This window comes from Ambystoma mexicanum, chromosome 7p, assembly GCF_040938575.1.
Source record: "Ambystoma mexicanum isolate Mex_15411 chromosome 7p, UKY_AmexF1_1, whole genome shotgun sequence".
Lineage (NCBI taxonomy): Eukaryota > Metazoa > Chordata > Amphibia > Caudata > Ambystomatidae > Ambystoma > Ambystoma mexicanum.
Window position 1 is genome coordinate 730,844,315 of NC_090939.1, and position 12,075 is coordinate 730,856,389.

The following is a 12,075-nucleotide window of genomic DNA, read 5'->3' on the forward strand; positions in this document are numbered from 1 at the left end:
TGTTAGCAGCCCAAAAATGCCTTAAAATGCATTTTAGGCCTGCAAAAATGTTGAAAACTTTGAAGGACCAAAAAAGGGGTTTACAGGCATCCTAGTCACCCTAAAGTCCAGAAAATGTTGGTGGCCCAAAAATGGTGTCAGAGAGCCCTGAATGCTCCAAAAACATTTGCAGAGTGAAACGGGCATTAACCCGCATCCTAGACCACTGAAATTCCCAAAAATATGTTTGGCACAAAAAATGCATACTACACCCCTGAAAGTTCTGAAAATGTTAGCAGCCCAAAAATGCCTTAAAATGCATTTTAGGCCTGCAAAAATGTTGAAAACTTTGGAGGTAGAAAACAGGAGTTTAGAGGCATCCCAGACCCCCTAAAGTCCAGAAAATGTTGGTGGCCCAAAAATGGTGTCAGAGAGCCTTGAATGTCCCAAAAACATTTGCAGCCTGAAAGGGGCATTAACCCGCATCCTAGAACACTGAAATGCCCAAAAATATTTTTGGCACAAAAAATGCATACTACACCCCTGAAAGTTCTGAAAATGTTAGCAGCCCAAATATGCCTTAAAATGCATTTTAGGCCTGCAAAAATGTTTAAAACTTTGAAGGACCAAAAAAGGGGTTTACAGGCATCCTAGACCCCCTAAAGTCCAGAAAATGTTGGTGGCCCATAAATGGTGTCAGAGAGCTCTGAATGTCCCAAAAACATTGTCAGCCTGAAAGGGGCATTAACTCGCATCCTAGACCACTGAAATTCCCAAAAATATTTTTGCCACGAAAAATGCATCCTACACCCATGAAGCTCAGAATATGTTAGCAGCCCAAAAAAGGCCTTAAAATGCATTTTATGCCTGCAAAAATGTTGAAAACTTTGGAGGCCCAAAAAAGGGGTTTACAGGCATCCTAGACCCCCTAAAGTCCAGAAAATGTTTGTGGCCCAAAAACAGTGTCAGAGAGCTCTGAATGTCCCAAAAACATTTGCAGCCTGAAAGTGGCACTAACCCACATCCCAGACCACTGAAATTCCTAAAAATATTTTTGGCACAAAAAATGCATCCTACAACCCTGAAAGATCAGAAAATGTTGGCATCTCAAAAAAAGGCCTTAAAATGCATTTTAGGCCTGCAAAAATGTAGAAAACTTTGAAGGACCAAAAAAGGGGTTTACAGGCATCCTAGACCCCCTAAAGTCCAGAAAATGTTGGTGGCCCAGAAATGGTGTCAGAGAGCCCTGAATGTCCCAAAAACATTTGCAGAGTGAAATGGGCATTAAGCCGCATCCTAGACCACTGAAATTCCCAAAAATATTTTTGGCACAAAAAATGCATACTACACCCCTCAAAGTTCTGAAAATGTTAGCAGCCCAAAAATGCCTTAAAATGCATTTTAGGCCTGCAAAAATGTAGAAAACTTTGAAGGACCAAAAAAGGGGTTTACAGGCATCCTAGACCCCCTAAAGTCCAGAAAATGGTTGTGGCCCTAAAATGGTGTCAGAGAGCCCTGAATGTCCCAAAAACATTTGCAGCCTGAAAGGGGCATTAACCCGTATCCTAGACCACTGAAATTCCCAAAATAGTTTTGGCACAAAAAATGCATACTACACCCCTGAAAGTTCTGAAAATGTTAGCAGCCCAAAAATGCCTTAAAATGCATTTTAGGCCTGCAAAAATGTTGAAAACTTTGGAGGCCGAAAAAAGGGGTTTAGAATCATCCTAGACCCCCTAAAGTCCAGAAAATGTTGGTGGGCCAAAATCATTGTCAGAGAGCTCTGAATGTCCCAAAAACATTTGCAGCCTCAAAGGGGCATTAACCCGCATCCTAGACCACTGAAATTCCCAAAAATATTTTTGGCACGGAAAATGCATCCTACACCCATGAAGCTCAGAATATGTTAGCAGCCCAAAAAAGGCCTTAAAATGCATTTTAGGCTTGCAAAAATCTTGAAAACTTTGACTGACCAAAAAAGGGGTTTACAGGCATCCTAGACCCCCTAAAGTCCAGAAAATGTTGGTGGCCCAAAAATGGTGTCAGAGAGCCCTGAATGACCCAAAAACATTTGCAGAGTGAAACGGGCATTAACACGCATCCTAGACCACTGAAATTCCCAAAACCAAAAATATTTTTGGCACAAAAAATGCATACTACACCCCTGAAAGTTCTGAAAATGTTAGCAGCCCAAAAATGCCTTAAAATGCATTTTAGGCCTGCAAAAATGTTGAAAACTTTGAAGGACCAAAAAAGGGGTTCACAGGCATCCTAGTCACCCTAAAGTCCAGAAAATGTTGGTGGCCCAAAAATGGTGTCAGAGAGCCCTGAATGCTCCAAAAACATTTGCAGAGTGAAACGGGCATTAACCCGCATCCTAGACCACTGAAATTCCCAAAAATATTTTTGGCACAAAAAATGCATACTACACCTCTGAAAGTTCTGAAAATGTTAGCAGCCCAAAAATGCCTTAAAATGCATTTTAGGCCTGCAAACATGTTGAAAACTTTGAAGGACCAAAAAAGGGGTTTACAGGCATCCTAGACCCCCTAAAGTCCAGAAAATGTTGGTGGTCCAAAATCTGTGTCAGAGAGCTCTGAATGTCCCAAAACATTTGCAGCCTGAAAGGGGCATTAACCCGCATCCTAGACCACTGAAACTCCAAAAAATATTTTTGGCACAAAAAATGCAACCTATACCCCTGAAGCTCAGAATATGTTAGCAGCCCAAAAAAGGCTTTAAAATGCATTTTAAGCCTGCAAAAATGTTGAAAACTTTGGAGGCCCAAAAAAGGGGTTTACAGGCATCCTAGACCCCCTAAAGTCCAGAAAATGTTGGTGGGCCAAAATCGGTGTCAGAGAGCTCTGAATGTCCCAACAACATTTGCAGCCTGAAAGTGGCACTAACCCACATCCCAGACCACTGAAATTCCCAAAAATATTTTTGGCACAAAAAATGCACCCTACAACCCTGAAAGATCAGAAAATGTTGGCATCTCAAAAAAAGGACTTAAAATGCATCTTAAGCCTACAAAAATGTTGAAAACTTTGAAGGACCAAAAAAGGGGTTTACAGGCATCCTAGACCCCCTAAAGTCCAGAAAATGGTTGTGGCCCAAAAATGGTGTCAGAGAGCCCTGAATGTCCCAAAAACATTTGCAGCCTGAAAGGGGCATTAATCTGCATCCTAGACCACTGAAATTCCCAAAAATATTTTTGGCACAAAAAATGCATACTACACCCTTGAAAGTTCTGAAAATGTTAGCAGCCCAAAAATGCCTTCAAATGCATTTTAGGCCTGCAAAAATGTTGAAAACTTTGGAGGTAGAAAAAAGGAGTTTAGAGGCATCCTAGACCCCCTAAAGTCCAGAAAATGTTGGTGGGCCAAAATCTGTGTCAGAGAGCTCTGAATGTCCCAAAAACATTTGCAGCCACAAAGGGGCATTAACCCGCATCCTAGACCACTGAAATTCCCAAAAATATTTTTGGCACGAAAAAATGCATACTACACCCCTGAAAGTTCTGAAAATGTTAGCAGCCCAAAAAAGGCTTAAAATGCATTTTAGGCCTGCAAAAATGTTGAAAACTTTGAAGAACCAAAAAAGGGGTTTACAGGCATCCTAGACCCCCTAAAGTCCAGAAAATGTTGGTGGCCCAAAAATGGTGTCAGAGAGCCTTGAATGTCCCAAAAACATTTGCAGCCTGAAAGGGGCATTAACCCGCATCCTAGACCACTGAAATGGCCAAAAACATTTTTGGCAGAAAAAATGCATACTACACCCCTGAAAGTTCTGAAAATGTTAGCAGCCCAAATATGCCTTAAAATTCATTTTAGGCCTGCAAAAATGTTTAAAACTTTGAAGGACCAAAAAAGGGGTTTACAGGCATCCTAGACCCCCTAAAGTCCAGAAAATGTTGGTGGCCCATAAATGGTGTCAGAGAGCTCTGAATGTCCCAAAAACATTGTCAGCCTGAAAGGGGTATTAACTCGCATCCTAGACCACTGAAATTCCCAAAAATATTTTTGCCACGAAAAATGCATCCTACACCCATGAAGCTCAGAATATGTTAGCAGCCCAAAAAAGGCCTTAAAATGCATTTTATGCCTGCAAACATGTTGAAAACTTTGGAGGCCCAAAAAAGGGGTTACAGGCATCCTAGACCCCCTAAAATCCAGAAAATGTTTGTGGCCCAAAAACAGTGTCAGAGAGCTCTGAATGTCCCAAAAACATTTGCAGCCTGAAAGTGGCACTAACCCACATCCCAGATCACTGAAATTCCTAAAAATATTTTTGGCACAAAAAATGCATCCTACAACCCTGAAAGATCAGAAAATGTTGGCATCTCAAAAAAGGCCTTAAAATGCATTTTAGGCCTGCAAAAATGTTGAAAACTTTGAAGGACCAAAAAAGGGGTTTACAGGCATCCTAGACCCCCTAAAGTCCAGAAAATGGTTGTGGCCCTAAAATGGTGTCAGAGAGCCCTGAATGTCCCAAAAACATTTGCAGCCTCAAAGGGGCATTAACCCGCATCCTAGACCACTGAAATTCCCAAAATATTTTTGGCACAAAAAATGCATACTACACCCCTGAAAGTTCTGAAAATGTTAGCAGCCCAAAAATGCCTTAAAATGCATTTTAGGCCTGCAAAAATGTTGAAAACTTTGGAGGCCGAAAAAAGGGGTTTAGAATCATCCTAGACCCCCTAAAGTCCAGAAAATGTTGGTGGGCCAAAATCTGTGTCAGAGAGCTCTGAATGTCCCAAAAACATTTGCAGCCTCAAAGGGGCATTAACCCGCATCCTAGACCACTGAAATTCCCAAAAATATTTTTGGCACGAAAAATGCATCCTACACCCATGAAGCTCAGAATATGTTAGCAGCCCAAAAAAGGCCTTAAAATGCATTTTAGGCCTGCAAAAATGTTGAAAACTTTGACGGACCAAAAAAGGGGTTTACAGGCATCCTAGACCCCCTAAAATCCAGAAAATGTTGGTGGCCCAAAAATGGTGTCAGAGAGCCCTGAATGTCCCAAAAACATTTGCAGAGTGAAACGGGCATTAACACGCATCCTAGACCACTGAAATTCCCAAAACCAAAAATATTTTTGGCACAAAAAATGCATACTACACCCCTGAAAGTTCTGAAAATGTTAGCAGCCCAAAAATGCCTTAAAATGCATTTTAGGCCTGCAAAAATGTTGAAAACTTTGAAGGACCAAAAAAGGGGTTTACAGGCATCCTAGACACCCTAAAGTCCAGAAAATGTTGGTGGCCCAAAAATGGTGTCAGAGAGCCCTGAATGCTCCAAAAACATTTGCAGAGTGAAACGGGCATTAACCCGCATCCTAGACCACTGAAATTCCCAAAAATATTTTTGGCACAAAAAATGCATACTACTCCCCTGAAAGTTCTGAAAATGTTAGCAGCCCAAAAATGCCTTAAAATGCATTTTAGGCCTGCAAACATGTTGAAAACTTTGAAGGACCAAAAAAGGTGTTTACAGGCATTCTAGACCCCCTAAAGTCCAGAAAATGTTGGTGGGCCAAAATCTGTGTCAGAGAGCTCTGAATGTCCCAAAACATTTGCAGCCTGAAAGGGGCATTAACCCGCATCCTAGACCACTGAAACTCCCAAAAATATTTTTGGCACAAAAAATGCAACCTATACCCCTGAAGCTCAGAATATGTTAGCAGCCCAAAAAAGGCCTTAAAATGCATTTTAGGCCTGCAAAAATGTTGAAAACTTTGGAGGCCGAAAAAAGGGGTTTAGAGGCATCCTAGACCCCCTAAAGTCCAGAAAATGTTGGTGGGCCAAAATCTGTGTCAGAGAGCTCTGAATGTCCCAAAAACATGTGCAGCCTCAAAGGGGCATTAACCCGCATCCTAGACAACTGAAATTCCCAAAAATATCTTTGGCACGAAAAATGCATCCTACACCCATGAAGCTCAGAATATGTTAGCAGCCCAAAAAAGGCCTTAAAATGCATTTTAGGCCTGCAAAATGTTGAAAACTTTGAATGACCAAAAAAGGGGTTTACAGGCATCCTAGACCCCTAAAGTCCAAAAAATGTTGGTGGGCCAAAAATGGTGTCAGAGAGTCCTGAATGTCCCAAAAACATTTGCAGCCTGAAAGGGGCATTAACCCGCATCCTAGACCACTGAAATTCCCAAAAATATTTTTGGCACGAAAAATGCATCCTACACCCATGAAGCTCAGAATATGTTAGCAGCCCAAAAAAGGCCTTAAAATGCATTTTAGGCCTGCAAAAATGTTGAAAACTTTGAAGGACCAAAAAAGGGGTTTACAGGCATCCTAGACCCCCTAAAGTCCAGAAAATGTTGGTGGGCCAAAATCTGTGTCAGAGAGCTCTGAATGTCCCAAAAACATTTGCAGCCTCAAAGGGGCATTAACCCGCATGCTAGACTACTGAAATTCCCAAAAATATTTTTGGCACGAAAAATGCATCCTACACCCATGAAGCTCAGAATATGTTAGCAGCCCAAAAAAGGCCTTAAAATGAATTTTAGGCCTGCAAAAATGTTGAAAACTTTGAAGAACCAAAAAAGGGGTTTACAGGCATCCTAGACCCCCTAAAGTCCAGAAAATGTTGGTGGCCCATAAATGGTGTCAGAGAGCTCTGAATGTCCCAAAAACATTGTCAGCCTGAAAGGGGCATTAACCCGCATCCTAGACCACTGAAATGCCCAAAAATATTTTTGGCACAAAAAATGCATACTACACCCCTGAAAGTTCTGAAAATGTTAGCAGCCCAAATATGCCTTAAAATGCATTTTAGGCCTGCAAAAATGTTTAAAACTTTGAAGGACCAAAAAAGGGGTTTACAGGCATCCGAGACCCCCTAAAGTCCAGAAAATGTTGGTGGCCCATAAATGGTGTCAGAGAGCTCTGAATGTCCCAAAAACATTGTCAGCCTGAAAGGGGCATTAACTCGCATCCTAGACCACTGAAATTCCCAAAAATATTTTTGCCACGAAAAATGCATCCTACACCCATGAAGCTCAGAATATGTTAGCAGCCCAAAAAAGGCCCTAAAATGCATTTTATGCCTGCAAAAATGTTGAAAACTTTGGAGGCCCAAAAAAGGGGTTTACAGGCATCCTAGACCCCCTAAAGTCCAGAAAATGTTTGTGGCCCAAAAATAGTGTCAGAGAGCTCTGAATGTCCCAAAAACATTTGCAGCCTGAAAGTGGCACTAACCCACATCCCAGACCACTGAAATTCCTAAAAATATTTTTGGCACAAAAAATGCATCCTACAACCCTGAAAGATCAGAAAATGTTGGCATCTCAAAAAAAAGGCCTTAAAATGCATTTTAGGCCTGCAAAAATGTTGAAAACTTTGAAGGACCAAAAAAGGGGTTTACAGGCATCCCAGACCCCCTAAAGTCCAGAAAATGGTTGTGGCCCTAAAATGGTGTCAGAGAGCCCTGAATGTCCCAAAAACATTTGCAGAGTGAAACGGGCATTAACACGCATCCTAGACCACTGAAATTCCCAAAACCAAAAATATTTTTGGCACAAAAAATGCATACTACACCCATGAAAGTTCTGAAAATGTTAGCAGCCCAAAAATGCCTTAAAATGCATTTTAGGTCTGCAAAAATGTTGAAAACTTTGAAGGACCAAAAAAGGGGTTTACAGGCATCCTAGACCCCCTAAAGTCCAGAAAATGTTGGTGGCCCAAAAATGGTGTCAGAGAGCCCTGAATGCTCCAAAAACATTTGCAGAGTGAAACGGGCATTAACCCGCATCCTAGACCACTGAAATACCCAAAAATATTTTTGGCACAAAAAATGCAACCTATACCCCTGAAGCTCAGAATATGTTAGCAGCCCAATTAAGGCCTTAAAATGCATTTTAGGCCTGCAAAAATGTTGAAAACTTTGAAGGACCAAAAAAGGGGTTTACAGGCATCCTAGACCCCCTAAAGTCCAGAAAATGTTGGTGGCCCAAAAACAGTGTCAAAGAGCTCTGAATGTCCCAAACAGATTTGCAGCCTGAAAGGGGCATTAAGTCGCATCCTAGACCACTGAAATTCCCCAAAATATTTTTGGCACAAAAAAATGCATCCTACAACCCTGAAAGATCAGAAAATGTTGGCATCTCAAAAAAAGGACTTAAAATGCATCTTAGGCCTACAAAAATGTTGAAGACTTTGAAGGTCCAAAAAAGGGGTTTACAGGCATCCTAGACCCCCTAAAGTCCAGAAAATGGTTGTGGCCCAAAAATGGTGTCAGAGAGCCCTGAATGTCCCAAAAACATTTGCAGCCTGAAAGGGGCATTAATCCGCATCCTAGACCACTGAAATTCCCAAAAATATTTTTGCCACAAAAAATGCATAATACACCCCTGAAAGTTCTGAAAATGTTAGCAGCCCAAAAATGCCTTAAAATGCATTTTAGGCCTGCAAAAATGTTGAAAACTTTGAAGGACCAAAAAAGGGGTTTACAGGCATCCTAGACCCCCTAAAGTCCAGAAAATGTTGGTGGCCCAAAAATGGTGTCAGAGAGCCCTGAATGTCCCAAAAACATTTGCAGAGTGAAACGGGCATTAACCTGCATCCTAGACCTCTGACATTCCCAAAAATATTTTTGGCACAAAAAATGAATACTACACCCCTGAAAGTTCTGAAAATGTTTAGCAGCCCAAAAATGCCTTAAAATGCATTTTAGGCCTGCAAAAATGTTGAAAACTTTGGAGGCCGAAAAAAGGGGTTTAGAGGCATCCTAGACCCCCTAAAGTCCAGAAAATGTTGGTGGGCCAAAATCTGTGTCAGAGAGCTCTGAATGTCCCAAAAACATGTGCAGCCTCAAAGGGGCATTAACTCGCATCCTAGACCACTGAAATTCCCAAAAATATTTTTGGCACGAAAAATGCATCCTACACCCATGAAGCTCAGAATATGTTAGCAGCCCAAAAAAGGCCTTAAAATGCATTTTAGGCCTGCAAAAATGTTGAAAACTTTGAAGGACCAAAAAAGGGGTTTACAGGCATCCTAGACCCCTAAAGTCCAAAAAATGTTGGTGGCCGAAAAATGGTGTCAGAGAGTCCTGAATGTCCCAAAAACATTTGCAGCCTGAAAGGGGCATTAACCCGCATCCTAGACCATTGAAATTCCCAAAAATATTTTTGGCACGAAAAATGCATCCTACACCCATGAAGCTCAGAATATGTTAGCAGCCCAAAAAAGGCCTTAAAATGCATTTTAGGCCTGCAAAAATGTTGAAAACTTTGAAGGCCCAAAAAAGGGGTTTACAGGCATCCTAGACCCCCTAAAGTCCAGAAAATGTTGGTGGGCCAAGATCTGTGTCAGAGAGCTCTGAATGTCCCAAAAACATTTGCAGCCTCAAAGGGGCATTAACCCGCATGCTAGACCACTGAAATTCCCAAAAATATTTTTGGCACGAAAAATGCATCCTACACCCATGAAGCTCAGAATATGTTAGCAGCCCAAAAAAGGCCTTAAAATGCATTTTAGGCCTGCAAAAATGTTGAAAACTTTGAAGAACCAAAAAAGGGGTTTACAGGCATCCTAGACCCCCTAAAGTCCAGAAAATGTTGGTGGCCCAAAAATGGTGTCAGAGAGCCCTGAATGCTCCAAAACAGATTTGCAGCCTGAAAGGGGCATTAACCCGCATCCTAGACCACTGAAATTCCCCAAAATATTTTTGGCACAAAAAAATGCATCCTACAACCCTGAAAGATCAGAAAATGTTGGCATCTCAAAAAAAGGACTTAAAATGCATCTTAGGCCTACAAAAATGTTGAAAACTTTGAAGGTCCAAAAAAGGGGTTTACAGGCATCCTAGACCCCCTAAAGTCCAGAAAATGGTTGTGGCCCAAAAATGGTGTCAGAGAGCCCTGAATGTCCCAAAAACATTTGCAGCCTGAAAGGGGCATTAATCCGCATCCTAGACCACTGAAATTCCCAAAAATATTTTTGCCACAAAAAATGCATAATACACCCCTGAAAGTTCTGAAAATGTTAGCAGCCCAAAAATGCCTTAAAATGCATTTTAGGCCTGCAAAAATGTTGAAAACTTTGAAGGACCAAAAAAGGGGTTTACAGGCATCCTAGACCCCCTAAAGTCCAGAAAATGTTGGTGGCCCAAAAATGGTGTCAGAGAGCCCTGAATGTCCCAAAAACATTTGCAGAGTGAAACGGGCATTAACCTGCATCCTAGAACTCTGACATTCCCAAAAATATTTTTGGCACAAAAAATGAATACTACACCCCTGAAAGTTCTGAAAATGTTTAGCAGCCCAAAAATGCCTTAAAATGCATTTTAGGCCTGCAAAAATGTTGAAAACTTTGGAGGCCGAAGAAAGGGGTTTACAAGCATCCTAGACCCACTAAAGTCCAGAAAATGTTGGTGGCCCAAAAAAGGGGTTTACAGACATCCTAGACCCCCTAAAGTCCAGAAAATGTTGGTGGGCCAAAATCTGTGTCAGAGAGCTCTGAATGTCCCAAAAACATGTGCAGCCTCAAAGGGGCATTAACTCGCATCCTAGACCACTGAAATTCCCAAAAATATTTTTGGCACGAAAAATGCATCCTACACCCATGAAGCTCAGAATATGTTAGCAGCCCAAAAAAGGCCTTAAAATGCATTTTAGGCCTGCAAAAATGTTGAAAACTTTGAAGGACCAAAAAAGGGGTTTACAGGCATCCTAGACCCCTAAAGTCCAAAAAATGTTGGTGGCCCAAAAATGATGTCAGAGAGTCCTGAATGTCCCAAAAACATTTGCAGCCTGAAAGGGGCATTAACCCGCATCCTAGACCACTGAAATTCCCAAAAATATTTTTGGCATGAAAAATGCATCCTACACCCATGAAGCTCAGAATATGTTAGCAGCCCAAAAAAGGCCTTAAAATGCATTTTAGGCCTGCAAAAATGTTGAAAACTTTGAAGGCCCAAAAAAGGGGTTTACAGGCATCCTAGACCCCCTAAAGTCCAGAAAATGTTGGTGGGCCAAGATCTGTGTCAGAGAGCTCTGAATGTCCCAAAAACATTTGCAGCCTCAAAGGGGCATTAACCCGCATGCTAGACCACTGAAATTCCCAAAAATATTTTTGGCACGAAAAATGCATCCTACACCCATGAAGCTCAGAATATGTTAGCAGCCCAAAAAAGGCCTTAAAATGCATTTTAGGCCTGCAAAAATGTTGAAAACTTTGAAGAACCAAAAAAGGGGTTTACAGGCATCCTAGACCCCCTAAAGTCCAGAAAATGTTGGTGGCCCAAAAATGGTGTCAGAGAGCCTTGAATGCCCCAAAAACATTTGCAGCCTGAAAGGGGCATTAACCCGCATCCTAGACCACTGAAATGCCCAAAAATATTTTTGGCACAAAAAATGCATACTACACCCCTGAAAGTTCTGAAAATGTTAGCAGCCCAAATATGCCTTAAAATGCATTTTAGGCCTGCAAAAATGTTTAAAACTTTGAAGGACCAAAAAAGGGGTTTACAGGCATCCTAGACCCCCTAAAGTCCAGAAAATGTTGGTGGCCCATAAATGGTGTCAGAGAGCTCTGAATGTCCCAAAAACATTGTCAGCCTGAAAGGGGCATTAAGCCGCATCCTAGACCACTGAAATTCCCCAAAATATTTTTGGCACGAAAAATGCAACCTATACCCCTGAAGCTCAGAATATGTTAGCAGCCCAATTAAGGCCTTAAAATGCATTTTAGGCCTGCAAAAATGTTGAAAACTTTGAAGGACCAAAAAAGGGGTTTACAGGCATCCTAGACCCCCTAAAGTCCAGAAAATGTTGGTGGCCCATAAATGGTGTCAGAGAGCTCTGAATGTCCCAAAAACATTGTCAGCCTGAAAGGGGCATTAAGCCGCATCCTAGACCACTGAAATTCCCCAAAATATTTTTGGCACGAAAAATGCAACCTATACCCCTGAAGCTCAGAATATGTTAGCAGCCCAATTAAGGCCTTAAAGTGCATCTTAGGCCTGCAAAAATGTAGAAAACTTTGGAGGTGGAAAAAAGGGGTTTAGAGGCATCCTAGACCCCCTAAAGTCCAGAAAATGTTGGTGGGCCAAAATCTGTGTCAGAGAGCTCTGAATG